Source organism: Gavialis gangeticus, unplaced genomic scaffold (genome assembly GCF_001723915.1).
Source record: "Gavialis gangeticus isolate Ggan-Ray unplaced genomic scaffold, GavGan_comp1, whole genome shotgun sequence".
Lineage (NCBI taxonomy): Eukaryota > Metazoa > Chordata > Crocodylia > Gavialidae > Gavialis > Gavialis gangeticus.
This window is the reverse complement of record NW_017729004.1, coordinates 27,168,546-27,187,241: the sequence shown is the minus strand read 5'-3', so window position 1 is coordinate 27,187,241 and position 18,696 is coordinate 27,168,546.

The following is an 18,696-nucleotide window of genomic DNA, read 5'->3' as shown; positions in this document are numbered from 1 at the left end:
GTTTTCTTTTTACACCAGAATGAAGCAGGTGTGTGTGTGTGGGGGGGGGGGTGTCTGGCCCCTATAAATTCATGGAGCAGTGACTGACTGGAGTGCGTACGCTGTAGACTTTTGAGGTGGATGAGAGATGACAGCACACCAGAGGCACAAGGACTCAGCCCTGCAGGACACTTGCTCCTGGGTGGCACAGCACATTTTCCATAAGAGTGTAGCCTGGCACTTGCTGGTCATGTTGGGTGCAGTATTGCCTTTTGGTGCAGGATGAGGCAGTTTTTTGTGACACTTGAAAGAGGACACCCCAACCTATTTCACAACCAAATGGGATGTTTGCACACACAAGTAAGTGAGAATAAACACTTGGCTGTGCCCTGAGGGAGGGCAGCTTGCATTGTTTTCTTTATCTTTCATGTAAACAGGGTTTAATTGCCATGAATGACTTTGTTAGGTATCCGACAGCATCCTGTAGTAGAAGGTCAATTTTTGAGGTGGGGGCAGGAAACCTCCTCACTACCCTTACTCACCCCTCAGCTGCCTTTCTCCACCTTCCCCTGCCCCCTCACTCACATACAGGAGGGCTACCCCCATTTCAGAACTGGAGGCAGTGCCTGGTGGTTTTACAATATGAATTTTTATGCTTTTAACATCTCCCTCGCTCATATTTCTAGCTCCCAAATGCTATGCTTTAGATTATGCTACTACCATTGGGCACAGCAGGCAGAAGAGAAGAACGCAAGCCTGGAAGTTACCTGACTCCACTTCCATCTCCAGAAAAAAGGATGGCAATGTCACTACCAGGTAGCTATTCAATACTCTTAATATCCTTTTAGACTCCAAAAAAAAGCCTATGGGAATTCACCATTAGCCTCTCTCTGCCTCACTGTAGACAAGTCCTCCTATTGTGTGAATACATGAGCAACTAAGCTTGCACTTTAAATAATCCCTTCATAATTAAAAATGTAATATTTATGTTTCATATATGAATATGCCAGTATTTACCAATGAATATCTTTTTTGTTCCTTTTTTGCCCTGCTTCCAGCCTTCCCTCCTTCCTCCTGCTGATTCTACGTGCCCCAGTCTGCAATGCAGTGTGCAAGATTTAAAAATGCTAAAAACTTACAAATGGTCAAGGTATTCCAAGCAGCTACTTACTGAAATATGCTTCATTAACTCATTTCAAGGATAATGTATGTAATGTTCCTTTTTATTTGTTTGTCTTTTCATGTAGCCCAGGTAATTATCCCAAGTAATTATGCTTACCCCATGGCTGGTGGCTCCCCAGGTTGGTGCTGGCTTGCATGCCTCCCCTCACTCTGGCTATAGTGCAGCCTCTTTAAGAACACCCATTCTAGCCTGTTTTCTTGGGTAAAATAAAAAAAGGGGGAGTTCCCTAAAAATCAAAACCAAGACTACATCCAGGTTTGAACAGTATTGGTTGAAAGTAAATTTTGCAATATAATGTTATTCTTTTCACCAAAAAAATGTTTTTCAAACAACTTTTCACTACCAAGGGCACCCCCCCAACACCCCCCCACCCTTTTTCTTTGTTTGTCTTTGTTCATGTAGACCCAATTTTTTTACCTTACTTTTGTACTCTCCATCCACATACACTCCTGCCCCCCCTCCCTCTCTCTCAGGTCTTTCCTGCAGCATGGTGGCTTTTTAGATAGAACCCATGGTTTTTTGCAAATGTCTTGATAAAGCCAGACTGTCCCATTGATGGAGGAGTTCAAGCTGGGTAGCCTGTTGGCTGTGGTAAAATTCTGCCCTACTTCTTCAACAAAATAGTCCTTCCACACACCTTCCTCCACAGCTGGGGTGCTTCTAGGGCAAAATAGTCTTTCCCCCACCTTTCCTGAAGGTAGGGGCTTCAGGCTTTAGCATTACAACATTCATGATTTCATGTTTCATTTTATCTAGCACACTTTCTGCTGTAATCAAAATATTACTTAGTGTCTTCCTCCTGCAAAATCTGAAAATACCTTTTTAAGGTTTGTTACTGTTTTGAACATCTAAAAATAGTCCTTCCACACATCTTCTCCCATGGCTGGGGGACTTCTGGGGATATGTTTGGATATCCACAGGGGTATTGTTAAAAGGAATTTCATCCAAAGTCTATTCTAGGTACTTACATGCCCCGTATTACTGTGGTGTTTCAATGTTTCCCAATCTTTTGAAGTACAAAATGTATTTAAAGATTGCAAAGCACTGAGCCATATAGTGACAGGGAGCACATAAATATCCCTGTGAAACAGAGAAAACCAGTCAGCTCTATTTTACAATGGGAATGTAAAGAGAGGTTAAGGCTTAAAGACAAATATATTTAGATGCCTAAATTCCATTGATCTCCAAGGATCTGGCACTTCCCCAGTCACACTGGACATATATGAAAGATCAAGGTGCCAAACCCATCAATCTCAGGCTAATATCCTAGTCATCTCAGTGCTGGAAACAGGATGTATTTATTTGTGAACTTCATGAGGATTAATCTATGCAAGATGTGGCTGAGTCCTATATGGTACTGGGGACCTCCTCAGCAGGTCTGGTTGCCCTCATCTCCTACTGACTCCAGGACAGGCTGGGAGAGTCTCAGAATCTCACAGCATTGAGCCTTAAAGTTTGGTGATCCCTAGCAAATCCACTAAATCTATCTATTTAGCAAGAACTGCAGCCTAACAACATTTCTTAATCAAATGCTGGGAGGGAAAAATAACTCTCTGACACAGAGAAGAGGATGGCATGTCAATAATAGACATTTCAACTCTAGCTATAGAGAAAACTAATATGTATCTAGTACAGGTGGAGAGGCAGCGTCACATGAAAGGGAAGTAACAGCAGCAGAAATAAAGAGACACGAGCAGCTAATTGCTGAATATTCCATAAAACTAAAAATAAAACACAGGAAGAAATATCACTCAGCTCAAAGGCACTGACAGCAGTGGCAAAACATTAGAATCACATACTATATAAAAGTGAAGGGTTGGGGATTTTTTTTAAGGTAAAATTATTTCAACTCTCCTGACAGAGATTTGTGAGGTGGTGGTAGTGTTATAATTATTCCTATCAAAAAAGCTTTTTGGTTGCCATATGAGGAGTTTTACTGCAGGAAGGAAAAAAAAAATCTAAAAATAATACTGTGACTTTCATCATAAAGTTAATTGCTAAGCATATATTAACTGGCGCTGCCTAAATGCAAGGGAGGGATGCAAGCTTTTGTAACTCAGCATAGTTTCATGGATATTCACCAGCCTATATCCATGTGACTAAATTCCCATAGTGTTTTAAAAAATCCCAGTAGATGCTTATCTCCATCTTTAAGTAGTTAAATCCCTTTAAAAAGATCTGTTGTTACACCAAGTTGTTACACCTTTCCCAGTTTGCAAATTTGGAACTATTGTTGTATTTGCACACATGAATGCATGGACACATGCTACATCCACTGTCGTAAACAGGGACTGATTTTCATAGATTTCATAGATTTCATAGACATTAGGGCTGGAAGGGAACTCGGAAGATCATCGAGTCCAGCTCCCCACCCAAAGGGCAGGAAGTCAGCTGGGGTCATAGGATCCCAGCAAGATAAGCATCCAATTTACTCTTGAAGGTGTTCAATGTAGGTGCTTGAACCACCTCCGATGGCAGGCTGTTCCAGACCTTGGGGGCTCGGACAGTAAAGAAATTCTTCCTTATGTCCAGCCTGAAACGGCCTTGTAGTAGTTTATAACTGTTTGACCTTGTCATCTCTTGGGGCGCTCTGGTGAACAAACGTTCCCCCAGATACTGGTGGTCACCCCTGATAAACTTATAGGTGGCCATCAGATCACCCCTGAGCCTGCACTTTTCCAGGCTAAAGAGCCCATGGTTCTCAGCCTGTCATCGTAAGGTCTGCTTTCCTTACCTCTGATCATGCGCGTGGCTCTTCTCTGGACTCTCTCAAGCTTCTCCACATCCTTTTGAATTGTGGGGCCCAAAACTGGATGCAGTACTCCAGCTGTGGCCTCACCAAGACCGAGTACAAGGGGAGAATGACATCCCGGGATTTGCTTGAGAAGTATCTGTGGATGCAAGCCAGCATTTTGGTCACTTTTTTTTGTTCCATCTTGTCCCTGTCTTACACCTGTTCATTTCAGTGGAATTACTCCTAATTTAGAAAAGTATAGAATAGTTCAGAATCAGGCTTTGGGATTGTGTCATGAGGTGAGGCCTGGAAAAGAAATTCTGACCTGACATCTCTATAGAACTGGCAACTTGCATTGAAAAATGTATGTAGATATAGGAACACAGAATTTAGCTCATTGTGTTATATATCAGGTTTTTCTTTGGGTACCTTTATGTATCAAATTATAGGCCAAATGCTTCTCTACAGGTCAGTAGTTCTCTGCAAATTTACTCTTTACATTTGACATATTCCTCCTAATATCAGTGGAGATTCTGCATATACAAGGAGTTCACCTTGCCCTCTGATGAACAATTGGAAAGATTCCCATTCATTCCATTAGACATTGGGGCTAAGTACAGATAGTCAAAAAGCCTGAGGCTGAATCAATTCAGTCTTTTCAGGTTAGTCTAAACTGCACAGATTAAATTGAAACAGAAGTGAACAGACATTTACCTTTGATTCAGGAAAAGCAGCCACATGCCTGCAGTGGCTCAGGCCAAAAGCTGGGGGGCAATAGAGCATGGCTCTCTACCTCTGTGTTCACTTCCTCTTCCTGCTGTCCCTGAGGCCTCTGGGATTTGCAGCCCAGAATTACAGCAGCAGGACTCTACAGGGTTCCCCATCACTTCTTCTTCCTGCTTCCAGGTGCCTCTGGGATTTGTAGTCCACAGGTGCAGATAGCAGTAAGTTTGAGCAGGGAAAGGGATGTTTAGCTCCCCTCCCTCGCCCCAGACTCCATCCAGGGTTTGCCTGGGAGGGGGCAGTCCACCCGTCCATAGATTAGGCTGCATCCCCAGCTGGGCTTGCCACTCCTGCACCCCAGCTGCCTTGTCAGCCAACCCTCACTGCTCCAACTAAGAAACAGAGGGGTGGGACCAGCCCTGCTCTCTGGAGCAGACAGCAAAGCCCAGCCCAGACTTGAAAAGCATGTTGAGATGCTGGGGGACTCTGATTTAACTTGAACCAGGGAGGGTTCTGGGACAGAAGTTTCATAAACAGGTTTGATCCAAATCAATTTCAGCTAGATTTATCTTAAACCAGTTTCAGCCATTTTGAAACTGGTTGATGTGCACTGAGCTTCTGTTCTGTTACAGGTTTAAACCAGTTTCCAATTTCATAGATTTCATAGGTTTCATAGACATTAGGGCTGGAAGAGACCTTGGAAGATCATCGAGTCCAGCCCCCTGCCCGAAGGGCAGGAAGTCAGCTCAGGTCATAGGATCCCAGCAAGATAAGCATCCAATTTGCTCTTGAGGGTGTTCAGTGTAGGTGCTTGAACCACCTCTGATGGCAGGCTGTTCCAGACCTTGGGGGCTTGGACAGTAAAGAAATTCTTCCTTATGTCCAGCCTGAAACGGCCTTGTAGTAGTTTATAACTGTTTGACCTTGTCATCTCTTGGGGCGCTCTAGTGAACAAATGTTCCACAGATACTGGTGGTCACCCCTGATAAACTTATAGGTGGCCATCAGATCACCCCTGAGCCTGCGCTTTTCTAGGCTAAAGAGCCCCATGGCTCTCAGCCTGTCATTGTAAGGTCTGTTTTCCTGACCTCTGATCATGTGCGTGACTCTTCTCTGGACTCTCTAAAGCTTCTCCACATCCTTTTTGAATTGTGGGGCCCAAAACTGGACGCAATACTCCAGCTGCGACCTCACTAAGGCTGAGTACAAGGGGAGAATGACACCCTGGGATTTGCTTGAGAAACATCTATGGATGCAAGCCAGCATTTTGGTCACTTTACTAGCCGCAGCATCACATTGCAGGCTCATGTTCATCTTGTTGTCAATAATGACCCCCAAGTCTCGTTCTTCTGTAGTGCTAGCAAGCGTAGCACTGCCGAGCCTATAAGGATGCTGCAGGTTTTTCTTCCCAAGGTAGAGAACCTTGCATTTTTCAGTGTTAAACACCATCAGGTTCTCATCTGACCATTTGCTGAGCCTGTCCAGGTCAGCCTGGATCACCCACCTGTCTTCTGGTGTGGATGCTTTGCCCCAAAATTTGGTGTCATCAGTGAACTTGTCTAGTCCACTTCTGACTCCAATGTCCACATCATTAATGAAGATGTTGAACAATATGGGTCCAAGGACAGAGCTTTGGGGCACTCCACTGGTCACAGGGCAGCATGATGAGTGACTTCCATCAATTACCATTCTCTGGGTCTGACCACGGAGCCAGTTTCCCAGCCAGTGGATCGTGGTAGACCCAAGGCTACAATTGGCCAGTTTTGTCAAGAGGTGATCATGGGATACCAGCTCAAAGCCTTTTTTGAAGTCAAGAAATATGACATCAATCTCTTCTCCCTTGTCCAGGTGATAGGTTACCTGGTTGTAGAAGATAATGAGATTGGTCAAGCAAGACCTAGCCGCAACAAAACCATGCTGGCTATCCCTCAGGATGTTGTCATTGGCCAGTCCATTAAGGATAGCCTCTTTAATAAACTTTTCTAAGACCTTCCCTGGGATAGAAGTCAGGCTGATGTGCCTATAGTTAGCCGAATCCACTTTCTTCCCTTTCTTGAAGATCGGCACCAGATTGGCCTTCTTCCAGTCTTCGGGCACTACACCAGAGCGTCAGGAGTTCTCAAAGATCTGTGCCAGAGGCTGGACTATAATGCTAGCCAGATCCTTGAGTACCCTGTGGTGTAGATTGTCAGGGTTGGCTGACTTGAAGGTATCCAGTCTATCAAGGTGTTCCTTCACCAGGTCAGCATTGATGGAGGGCAGGGGATCTCCCTCACCTCCCTGTCCCGTAGTGGACATAGGCATCCCACTTAAACCATTTTATGTGTAACTTGTGTCCCTAGCCTGGATCAAGCTCAGCAACAGTAAAAACAACAATTATGCTGATTGGCTTGGAGAAATACCTCTATGGAAATAAACACAATATATGGGCATTGTTTTGAAAATGCATTTATGTAGAAGGAAATACTCTGCAAATTAGAAAAAATAGGCATACTTTCTGTGGATTCATTCAGATCTGATACTATTTGATAAAGTCACGTTAGTGACTTCTTATGTAGTAGTACCAAGAAGTCAGCCAGTGCAGTGTCAATGCAAGCTTTGACATATATTTTGTGTGTGAAGTAGTCTCTCTTAAAATAATAGATTGAATTTTAGTGTTTATGAAAGTTTTAATTTTCATTTAATTAACTTGAACTGTACAGGCATGTGACATGATGCTTTTCTAAATCCTTCTGTCAATATATATTCCTCTTCTCTCTCTCTCTCTCTCACACACACACACACACACACACACACACACACACACAATTGTTACCATACATAGTCTATAGTCACAAGTAGAGACAGACAAGTACAGACACAGCAGCATATCCCTGTGGTCAAAAGGGGAGATACCATCATTATTCTCTAATACTAATGTGTCTCTGACAGTTTTTTGTAAATGCTGACGTTTTAAAGCCAGCCACTGAAAATAAGTTTGTACCTGTGGATCTACCTCTCCAGTTCACAAATCTAGGTTCTTACATAACATCTGTATCATGGATCTGAAACGTGCCCATAGTTTGTAAACACTGAAATACTTTAAAATCCTAAAATCTAATTCCTCCACTGAAATCATAAAATCTAATTACTTACTGTCATTAGCTGTGACTTCTGGGAAAGAAGCATAACAAAATAACAAGTTGCAATAGCAAAAAAGAATGTCAAATGCTGCAGTTTGGTACCAGTGATACACGTTTTCCAATTGCATCATTGATATTCCATATTTTTTTAATATCTCAAACTTCAACTTCTAATGCAATACAAAAAACCCTGATTATTTTACCTGGGGTTCTATTTCAAGCCTGCCTTAGCTCCCTGCACTTATATTCAATGCCATCCTTTCCGACAAATGTATGCTGTTAAAGAAGAGAGCTAAAATTCACAGAGCTGTCAAGTAAGATATCCATTAAGATAGGAAGATGCTGGTACTCAAACCTCAGCATTACAGCATTAAATCTCAAAGGAATTCACTTTCCTAATGAGATACAAGAGAGTAAGGAGTGAGAGATGCAGGCAAGGGTGAGCAAGAATATGAAACAATATGACAGTAAAATAGGAAGTACATATTTAGGTACCACAAGGAAATCTGAATTTTTCAACTAAGACTTGTCAATGAGATTTTCAGCAAATGATATGCAATTTTAATTAAATTGTGGCCCAGAGTCAGAGAACAAAGCCAAAGGACCAGTTTTTATTTCATTTTTAGAGCAGAGATCTTATCTGCTGCTACATTTCACACACTTCTAATTAAATATGAATTTATAGCTTTAAGGTACCTGGAAACACAGCATGGCTTCTAGGTATCTATCATGTGCTAGAGCCAGATTGGAATGGTCAAAGAGTGAAATCCTGGTTCCTGCAGAAGTCAGTGGAAAAATACTTGTTGACTTCAGTCAGGATGTTTAGGGCAATATTGAAATTCTGAAACAGTACATGAAAACCACTACTCTAAGCCAGACATAAAGTGTGTGTGTCTTTGTGCATGTACATAAACACATTTGAAAAACATCCCATTGCTTTCTGCTACTGGTAACAGCGTGTAATTTCACAAAGAACTGAAGATCCTTGAAGGCTGCCAAAAGTGCTGTTTTAATACAATAGTTATTTTTCTCTCATTCCTGCCAAATTCTACATTTTTGGCAGCTCTCATTATACTTTTGCACGCTAGCAGACTCTCTAAAATAAAGATTTTATCTTCTTAGCTTAGAAAATATAATATCCTATCTCCAATGGGGAAACCACTGCTGAGGATTTCACTTGTGGTAATTCGTTATTAAATATATTTAATATCAGTTTATTGAATTTTTAAAAATAGAAATGAGGTCTGGGTGAGCACTGTACCTGTGAGCTTGAAATAGTGAATGAATGTCAACATCATTTGGGGTTTTTTTAATGTTTGTTCAGGAAGACAGAATGAGAACATTAATAAAATGTATTAAATTGAGACTTTCTGACATAACAGTGCATTGTATTTTATGAAATGAGGGTGATTTTATTAGCAATGGCTTTACCCACTCCTTTAATTTTAATATGGATAGTTGAGGACTTAAGACAGTATTATTAATCTTCTTGACCAAAACAAGAAATTTATACACACCAGTGTATTACACCAAATGTAGTAGGTAACACAATTTTCTAAGCCCTACTAATGCAAACCTTAATTTGGATGTCAGCTTTCAGTTTCTCCAAACATTTAAGCCATTGTACACATATCCAGCAACATACTTATCTTATCCAACACACTTATCCAGCAATGTTCAGGTAAGTTTCCTGAGGTTAAGTTAGGGTTTTCTGTTAAAATGTCTCTGAGGAAGCTGGGGAGTATATTGTGTATTAGAATTCCTTATGGAAAGTAGTATGTTCATGTGATGTAGCAGTGCAATGTGTGCCTAAAGCATTTTGCAAATCTTAGTTGAACATTTATGGTTTATCGCAGATGTAAAAAAAATGCTTTAACAGAAGAAGCAGTGAATTACTTTGACCCAGCTCTGCAACATCTGTATAGATTGGGTGCTTTAGCAGGGCTTTTTGGTGCTTTTAGCCAAATGTGATTCAATTAGGTATTAGATAAAATCACCAAAAAGCTCCACTAAAGCACCCGATCTATGCAGACATTAAGTAAGCCAGGTCCAACTAATGTGCTGCCTCTTCTGGGCATGTGCAGGACTCGGTGCGGGACCACACCAAGTTTAAATTAAAGCGCCAGTTTGTTTTTTTTTTAACATCTGCAAGAAACCTTAAATGTTTCCAAGGGCTGGCATGAAGATCTTTAGGAGCTATGCAATCCTAACACTAAAATAAATGGGATTTGTTCATGTTAAAGGTTTAAAAATTCTATTTCTTCATAAAAAATTAAAATTTAAGACAGGAAAGAGGAGCACAAACATGGATGTGGCAAAAATGGGTCAAATTCAATAATGGGTCATATTTAATACAATTCAATTCAAATTAACACAAAAATGGGCCAAATAAAAAACCTACAACCTTTAGTAGCATGGAATGGAATAATAGTTTTCTCTGCCTGTAGCTTCACTTGTTTCAATGGGAGTGCTCACCCAGTTTCATAGTTTCTAAGGTTGGAAGGGGTCTGAACAGATCATCAAGTCCACCCCACTGCCCTGGGCAGGAACAAGTGCTGGGATCATAACACCCCAGACAGATATCTATCCAACCTCCTCTTGAAGACCCTCAAGGTAGGGGAAAGCACCACCTCCCTTGGGAGCCCATTCCAGAGCCTGGCAGCCCTAACCATAAAGTAATGCCTCCTGATATCAAGCCTGAACCTACTCTCAATCAATTTGTGCCTGTTATTCCTTGTTATCACAGGTGGTGCCCGGGGGAACAGAGCCTCACCTATTTTTCACTGGTCCCCCCGGTGAGTTTATAGATGGCCACTAGATCCCCTCTCAGTCTACTCTTGTGGAGGCTGTATAGATTCAGGCCCTTTAGTTTATCTTCATAGGGCCTGGCCTGCTGCCCCCTGACCATGTGAGTGGCCCTCCTCTGGACTCTCTCAATGCTAGCCACACCCCTCTTAAAATGCGGTGGCCAGAACTGGACACAGTATTCCAACTACGGCCCGACCAATGCTGCATAGAGGGGAAGGATCACCTCCCTGGACCTGTTTGAGATGCACGACAAGGTGCGGTTAGCCTTACTGACTGCTTCCCTGCATTGAAAGTAAATGGCCCCTCAACAAGAGTGAGGAATATCTCAGGCTCAAGGAGCAAATAGTGTGGTGTCTAGCATTACTTAGAAGTAGAGAGAGAGCTAGCCATGTTAGTTTGAAGTCAAGAAGTTGGCAGGACAAGGTGGCTCCTTATTATTAGAGACTAACTCATGGAGAGGAGCATAAACTTTCATAAAGGACAGTCTACTTTGTCACATTATGTACGTTGTTGCCTACAAAACGTATGTCCTCTGAATAACTTACGCTCTAAGGTGACACCCTGACCTGACTTCTTAGAAAGAGTGTGATCATCTGTATTAGTGGTTTTCAACCTTTTTTCATTTACAGACCCCTAAAAAATTTCAAATGGAGCTGCAGACTCCTTTGGAAATTTTGATTGGAAGTGCAGACCCCTTTGAATTGTAAGTATGAGTATTCACATACTTTTGATTGATTATAGTTATGTTTTGCAGACCCCTTAGATATAGTTTGTGGACCCCCTGGGGTCCACGGCCCACAGGTTGAAAACCACTGATCTATATTACTTCTAAGATGTGCCTGGTAAAGGATTTTAGTCTGTGTAGCCACGTGAGTACTCTGTCCTCTTTGCTCATCACATGACACCTGTCCCTGCTAGGAGGCAATACATGTTATAATAGTATCTGTTCTGCTGTTTGATACAATATATACAATATTGCACAATATATGCCCCCCCTTGCATAAGGCGTTCTGCTATTTAGGCTAGATGGGGAACTGGGCAATGACTCCTGTACTGCCCTTCTTAAATGAGCACTACTGGTAGGACTGCATTCTGGAATAAGCATTAAAGGTATGTATCTAGGGGTCCCAACTCCTGGCATCACACAGTGAGGTCAAAATTTCAGCAAAGGAAATGTATACTTCCACCTGCCATGAAAGCCAACCAATGCAGTGAGTCAGAGATGACCCCCTGAGTCTGCAGGCCACTTAAAACAGCAGCTTTAAGCGCTGTAAAATTCTCTAGGCATCTCAATGTGGCTTTAAAGCTGACACTTGTTATCTTTGGGACACGCCCCCTCCCGACATAGGAATGGAGGGGCATCTGCCTTCTGCTGCAATTCTAGATGCAGAAGGACGCTTAGTGAGAAGGAGCAAACACGATCTCCTGCCATCTGCTTACTGCTGCAGATTGGCTCAATCGAGTGCTGATCCCCAGCACTAAGAATTGTCATATTCTCCTAAAACATGGATTATAATCTTGCAGAAGAATAAAAAGAAAAGGATATCGCCTTCTGCCCCCTCAACTCAACCTGCCATTTGCAGCCTCAGAGACCATCTGTCCCTATTTTTTATTTACGACTACAACCCAAGGAACCTGGTCTAATTTTATGTTGGAGAATATTTTACTATGCAGTGCCAGTGAGAAATAACATTGGTCTGAAAGAGTAGTTCTAGGTTGTGTTTAAAGAGAGAAGCTGCAACCTCAAGAATTGTTAAGTGCCACAAGTGATTTTGTGGGTTGAAATCGGAGCCCTGAGGTAACATGGTGCAATCAGTAAGTTTAATTTTGATTCACCTGAAATCAAGGGAATGACATCAACACAAGTATGAGGAGTACCTGGCCCCTGAGCTCCACTGCCCATTATTCTCATTAATATTTGTATTTTAATCATATTTCAATTGCTGCTTCTGCACGATGATTTCAAAAACCATTGAATTAAATTATATTACATTGAAGAGCACTTACATCATTTCATCTCTGTTTCTGCACTTGAAAAATAATTTGGGTTTCTTACAGAGGCTGAGGTGTTTTCTAATGTGATCAAATCTAAACAGATTTTGGGGGGATTTTCTTCTGACAATCAGGACTAGAGTGCTGACTTAAAAGCCAGGTTGCATTAGAACATTCCTCCCGGCAAAATCACATCTGTTTTTTGTAGCCTTTGATCTTCAAGTAACAAAACTTTTTTTTTCCCCCCTTCTGAACAAGAATTTAATAACAGTTAATAGTTACCTGTATTAAAATAGTTTGAATTTTGAGGTGGTGGATTCGGTTTTGAAGATGTGATTCTATTTATGCAGTTACTGGTCAGAAAATAATCTTTAGTTGTAAACACAGGAGTCATTCTATGTGAGAAAAATAATGACTAGTCATTGATGAAGCTACTGTGGCTTCAACAGAGCAAGACTGGGTGAGTCTACATGTGCTCATTTACTGCACAGTAATGTAAATTACTGTGTAGTACGGATGCATGTATGTGCACCCATACTTCACAGTAACCATGGGAGCTGGGCATAAATTTGATACCTGCATGATTCCTAACTTGGGCATAAATTTGCTACTTGCATGATGCACACAGCTTACTGAGCAGTAACACAGGAGCTTCTGGTCTGGGTTTGCCCAGCTCCAGGGCCTGCCTGGCCCCCTCTTTTGCTGCTGGGCTGGGCTGGGCTGCTCTCTGGCAGCCACCAGCTGTAGGGTTAACAAGTCTGCAGCCATTTTGTGCCTTGGGAGCTGCTTGCACCCCAGGAGGCCCCATGTGCCCTTGGACAGCCCACAGGCTGTGCACTTGGGTCTGGGCAGCAGTGCAGCAGAGTGGTGGGCCTACAAGGGTGGGGAGGGCCAGCGAGCACTGGAGCATGGCCAAAGGTGCTGCCAGCAGCCTGGCCTGGCCCACCCTGGGAAAGGGGCAGGGGAGGCAAGCAGCTTGAGGACAGCCCCTGGGGAGCAAGCAAGGATGGGGGGCTTGGGTGGCATCCACCTGGGCCCAAGCCTACCTGGCCAGCTTACCATGGTCCCTGGCCACTTGCACATGGCTGACCTCCAATTTGAGGCCAAGCAATGCAGGGCCCCTGGAACAGAGCAAAGATGGAATGGGAACATTTATCTCTTAAATGTTCCAAACTCTCACAAAAGGCTTCTGTCTCTTGCCTCTACAGGGCCAACATCTGGATACAGGTAAGACACCCTCATGATTGCCCCCCTAGCTCTGCCATCACTTGCTGCTGGAGCTACCCAGAGGCACCAGCTGTACTAGCAGCACAGCTTCGATGGTACCCGGCTGCTCCAAAGGCTGGTCGTAGCCATGGAGTGCTGAGTAGTGGATCAGGAGGCATGGCAAGTGGAGGACCTCACCCAGGAGGATTCACAGATGCGGTCATGCCAGACCCATTGGGAGGAGCTGGCAGTCCTGGAGCACAGCCACATAGTGCTGCTGGAGCAGCATCTGGCCACTCAGGGCCACCCAGCAGAGGCTGCACGCATGTGCCTTCATGCCTGGTCCCACCACCCCAGCCCTGCAGGGCCCCTGGGTCTTGCCCACCACCCCAAAACAGGCCCTCAGCAGCATACTGGAGCAGCTGCTGCAGCACCTGCCAGCCACAGGCATCACCAGCCTCCTCAGTAGCCCACAGACCTGCAGGGTAACCATCTGCAGCTGGGGTGCTAACCTCCTCCACTGGGCGCCCCACCCTTCAGCCTTGAACACACAGACTTGGGGTCAGGGTTGGACATGTGATGTGTCTCTTAAGTTTGGGAAACAGGGTTTTTATTGATGAGGGGTGGAGGGGTGCTGTGGGTGGGGATAGGGGGGCTGTGTTCATTGAGGGAGGTAGGAGGGATGGGGGGGTGTTGTATAAATAACGTTTGTATGGTTTGTCCCACATGTGTGCCCTGGAGTGGTGCTGGGGGTGGGCAGCGGGTGGGGCAGGTGGGCTGGAGCGAGGAGTGCAGGAGGAGGGGGTTGGCCAGAGCCTCCTGCAACTGGTGGCCTGAGCCAGCTGGCAGGTGTATGGCTGTCCTGGTGGGGCCAGTAGGGTCTGCACCATGGCCAGCAGCAGCGCAAGGTGTCGGTCTTTTTCCTGACTATAGAATAGAACTAACATTTTAAAAGAACAGTACTTAAAAAAAACAAATCTAGCTTGTGTGAGAGGTAAGCAAAAACACCTGTTCAAAGTGTATTTATTTGCCTGTAAAAATGAATTTACTTCAGTCATCTTCCTGGCCTTTCCTAGGTAATTCCTGTGGTTCTGTCATTGTTGGGTTTGTTCCTATAAACAGTCACCCAAAGTGAACTTTAAACTTACTTATTTGAGCATTTGAAGGAAGCAGAAATTCCAAGCTGTGATGCTATATCTATCTTGGGAATGACTAAGTAGATCAGGTTTAAAAAAAGCAGAATGATTTCCAGGAAAAAAGTCATGCTGTCTCTTTTCCTATACATGCATTGAAAACTAAATCATGGAAAAATGTCCACTAACTCCCACATTAGGTTTACATGATAGGTCTGTTTGAAACCTAAAGAGGGCTGTTGGGCTGCTAAGAGGGAAATTTTCACAGGAAGAAAAGTTGTAAGCCATTTGACTCCCATTGACAGTCAGCTGTGCCTTTGAAAATCACCTAACTTACTTCTTTCTCTGCTGGAGCTACTGCTCTTCACGTGGTATGTTTCTTTATTTGGTACTGATGGCTAAAGAGTCAGGATGAGGAAGTGATACACACACACCCCTGAAATCTCCTGCAGGTTGCAGCAACATTTTTGGGTACTTGGTGTACGACAAGGAGTGAAGATGTCTGTGTGCTCACATTGTATGGCTACATTTTTTACTGTATGGCTGCATTTTTTATGGCTACAACCATACAAGCACAAATAATTAAATTATGTGCAAGTGACAATAGAAAATTAATTTCAACTGGTGTGCTCTCAGCTGTGCAATCTTACAGGAGCCTAATTTTTCTAGGAACAATGCCTCAGGCAAGGCTTATGTGGCATAGAAAGGAAGAGGTTTAAAATATTCTCAAATTCCTTATTCCTGTTTTATCTGCTTGCTCTCCATATACGTCTGCTCCTCCCTGAGAGATGTATTGTCCCCAAAAGTTTCTTCAAGCCATCCAGCCTAATTTTAAAAGGAAGACTTACTTAGGGAATTGCAGTGGCGTGTGATCAATCACAACTGAGCAACATAGCTCAAATATTCCACATTCAAACTCTTAATGAAGTGTTTGTGAGGAAACAACAGAGTAAAGAGAGAATTACAAAAACCTATCACATGCATTCAAATAATGAACGAGCTCAAGGAAGCTGTAACTGAAGTTGAGGCTTTCTATGAAAAGGAAAGAATCCTGTATTTGTCAATCAACTCGTCTGTTAGCAATTATTTGCTCACATGCACTTTACAGCTCTTTCCTTCCCATAAGTAGAACACTTTCTGTTCCACTATCAATGTTTCCCTTTGAGCAAGCATCAGTTTATTTCCCGTTCCATCTTTGCAAAATCAACTAAATAAGGACCTTTGCCCTTGCTGATCCATGGCAGAGAAATTCAGCATCTACACGATAAGCAAACATTTTTTTTTAGCACAGCCAGAGCTTACACATGCTATTTTTCTCCAAGTGATCCAGTCAGGTTTTCCATAGCTTTTCTGGGAGGTGTGATCACATGTGTGTGATCTTGTGATAACTTCTTTAAAAAAATCTTGCCTGACTCAGTAGTTTTGCCACAGAACCTCTGATTTGCAGTGATTTATTGTCAAGAAGGCAAAATCCAAAACCACTCATTTACATGGTAACCTCAAACTTCTCTCTGCTCTTATCTAGTTAGGGATAGGGGGGAAGGAGGGAAACCTCGGGAAAATATATTTGTTAAAATCCTGTAGAAGTTCTTAAAATGTGAAAAGTTTGACAAGGTTTGCACACAGTAGTTCTGAGAGATTCTCCATTTCGGTTTTGGCAGGACGTTTTCTTGGAATACCCATCAGATTTATGATGTTTGAGGGTTTTTTTTTTTATTTTAATCCAATTAAATGTACTTTAACTGAGACAGTCAGACATGCTTACTATGACATATGTAATTATTATTTATTTTTAACTTCATGGCTCTCTCACACATTTCTTCTCTGGCTTACTCATCTGCCTGAAACAATAAACCCTCTATTCTTTTCACTAGCTTAAAACATTTGTCTGTCCTTTCCCAAAGCATTTCACACAAATGGAATTTCTAGCACACCCACTTTTTGTCCTCCTTGTTTTGGTTTGGTTTGGGGGTGTGGTTTGCAAATATGATCTCACTTATCACTTTGGAAATGAGCACAACAAAGCCATATACATTTCCTAACCCTACTTCTCTGTGATAAATTTCTTCCTATATGCCATGATACTGATTCACATGCATATGCACACAATTTCTACCATGTGAAAGACTTGGTAAAATACCTTCCAAAGGGTTACACCCAAGATACAATGTACAGATAGCTGCACGGTGTGGCAACAAGAGACATAGAGTCTACAATTGTGCTGAGTAAACATGATTGATGTACTTGTACTTCCTTCTGCTTGTGTGATGATTCAGAGATGAATAATTGCATAATCTTTGTAAAGTGTTCAAAATCTGAGATTGGTAATGTGACTGCATAGTAATTCTAGATTATTTCAAGCAATTATTTGGAACCTTTGTACAGTGAACACAAATGTAATGGATCATTTTTGATGGCTGAGATAGAAGGAAAGGTATAAATGGTTTCAATGAATATAACATGCAGACTGCAATTGCTTGTCTCCTCTGCACCTGAAGAATGGAGACTGTTCTTTTGCAAAGATAACCACTTTCTGTCAGATCCTGTAAAGAGCTCGATCTCCTGTGCTTGCCACTGGATAATCAAGGTAATTGCAGTTGTTCAGCATCTCTTAGTGTTTAGGGCTACAAGAGTGTTCAGTGACAATGTGGGACCAGACTCAATCATGAAGAAGATCCCTTCCATTCTTATCCTCTTATGTTCCTAAATAATATATTATTTTTGTTTTGGAGTGTCTAAAATCCCAGTTCTGTTTGGGACCAGAACTACATATAGAAGGCAAAAACAAGATTTAGGCAACTGAACAAGATCTGAAGGCCAACGAAAAATTACTTGAGAAAGAAAATTATTCAACAGCAGTGTAAAATCAGTATTTGCTATATGTGGCAGTGAAATCTGGAAGATAAGAAGTTTTAGAAAGAGGGAAAAATCCTATAGATACAGATACCACAAAAGTCCTGCAAATTCTCTGGCCAAAATTGATGCCACAAAGACAGGCAGAAGAGAGGGCCCAACAGAGAAACATTTAACAGATCGGTCTTGTGATGAAGGCAGGCCAGGTTCTTTGAGTAGATCTGATATCTTTTTTTAGACCAACTGGGCATGTCCAGGCGAGTGAGCACGTGCCTCTTGCCCCGCCTCAAACCCCTTTGAGGCGGAGCAACAGGCACATGCAGAAATGAAAAAATGTTCCCTGCTCTGCAAACTTGACCCCTGGATGTCCAGGGGTCTAAAAAACTTGAAGTTTAAAAAAGCAGAGCCAACTGGAAGCTGGGTCCTCCGTGGAGACACTCTGGTTACCACAGCATCTCTATGGTTGACCCCTCACCCTGGTGCTGAAACAAGTGGCCAGCCATGCCGCATGTTTCAGCACCAGGGCTCTGGTGCTGGTGAGTAAGGGGTCCAGCGGGCTGGAGGAGGGGGGAGGGGACCATGGGGGGACCCCAATGGCCCCACCCACTCCCCCAGTCCCCCCGACCTCTGCCCTGGCCAGCTCCTCCCCCTGCCAGCCCTTCCCCCTGCCAGCCCCTCCAAAGACCCCTCCCCCTGCTGCAGCCAGCCTCTCCCCCATCAGCCCCCTGCTGAGGCTCTGCCCTGCAGTGGCCGGCCCCTCCCCATCCCCCCAAGCTCCCCAAGCCCTGCCTCCTCACCCCATAATCTAAAAAAACAACCCCCCCCAGCACTTACCTACTGTCTGGCTGCATCTGGCTGACTGGGGCCCCACCCACAGTGTGGGGCAGGCTGAAAGCCTCAGCAGCCTGAGCCTGGGCCCTGCTGCCCCCCTGTATAGGCTTTGACCTCTTAGCCTTAACCTAC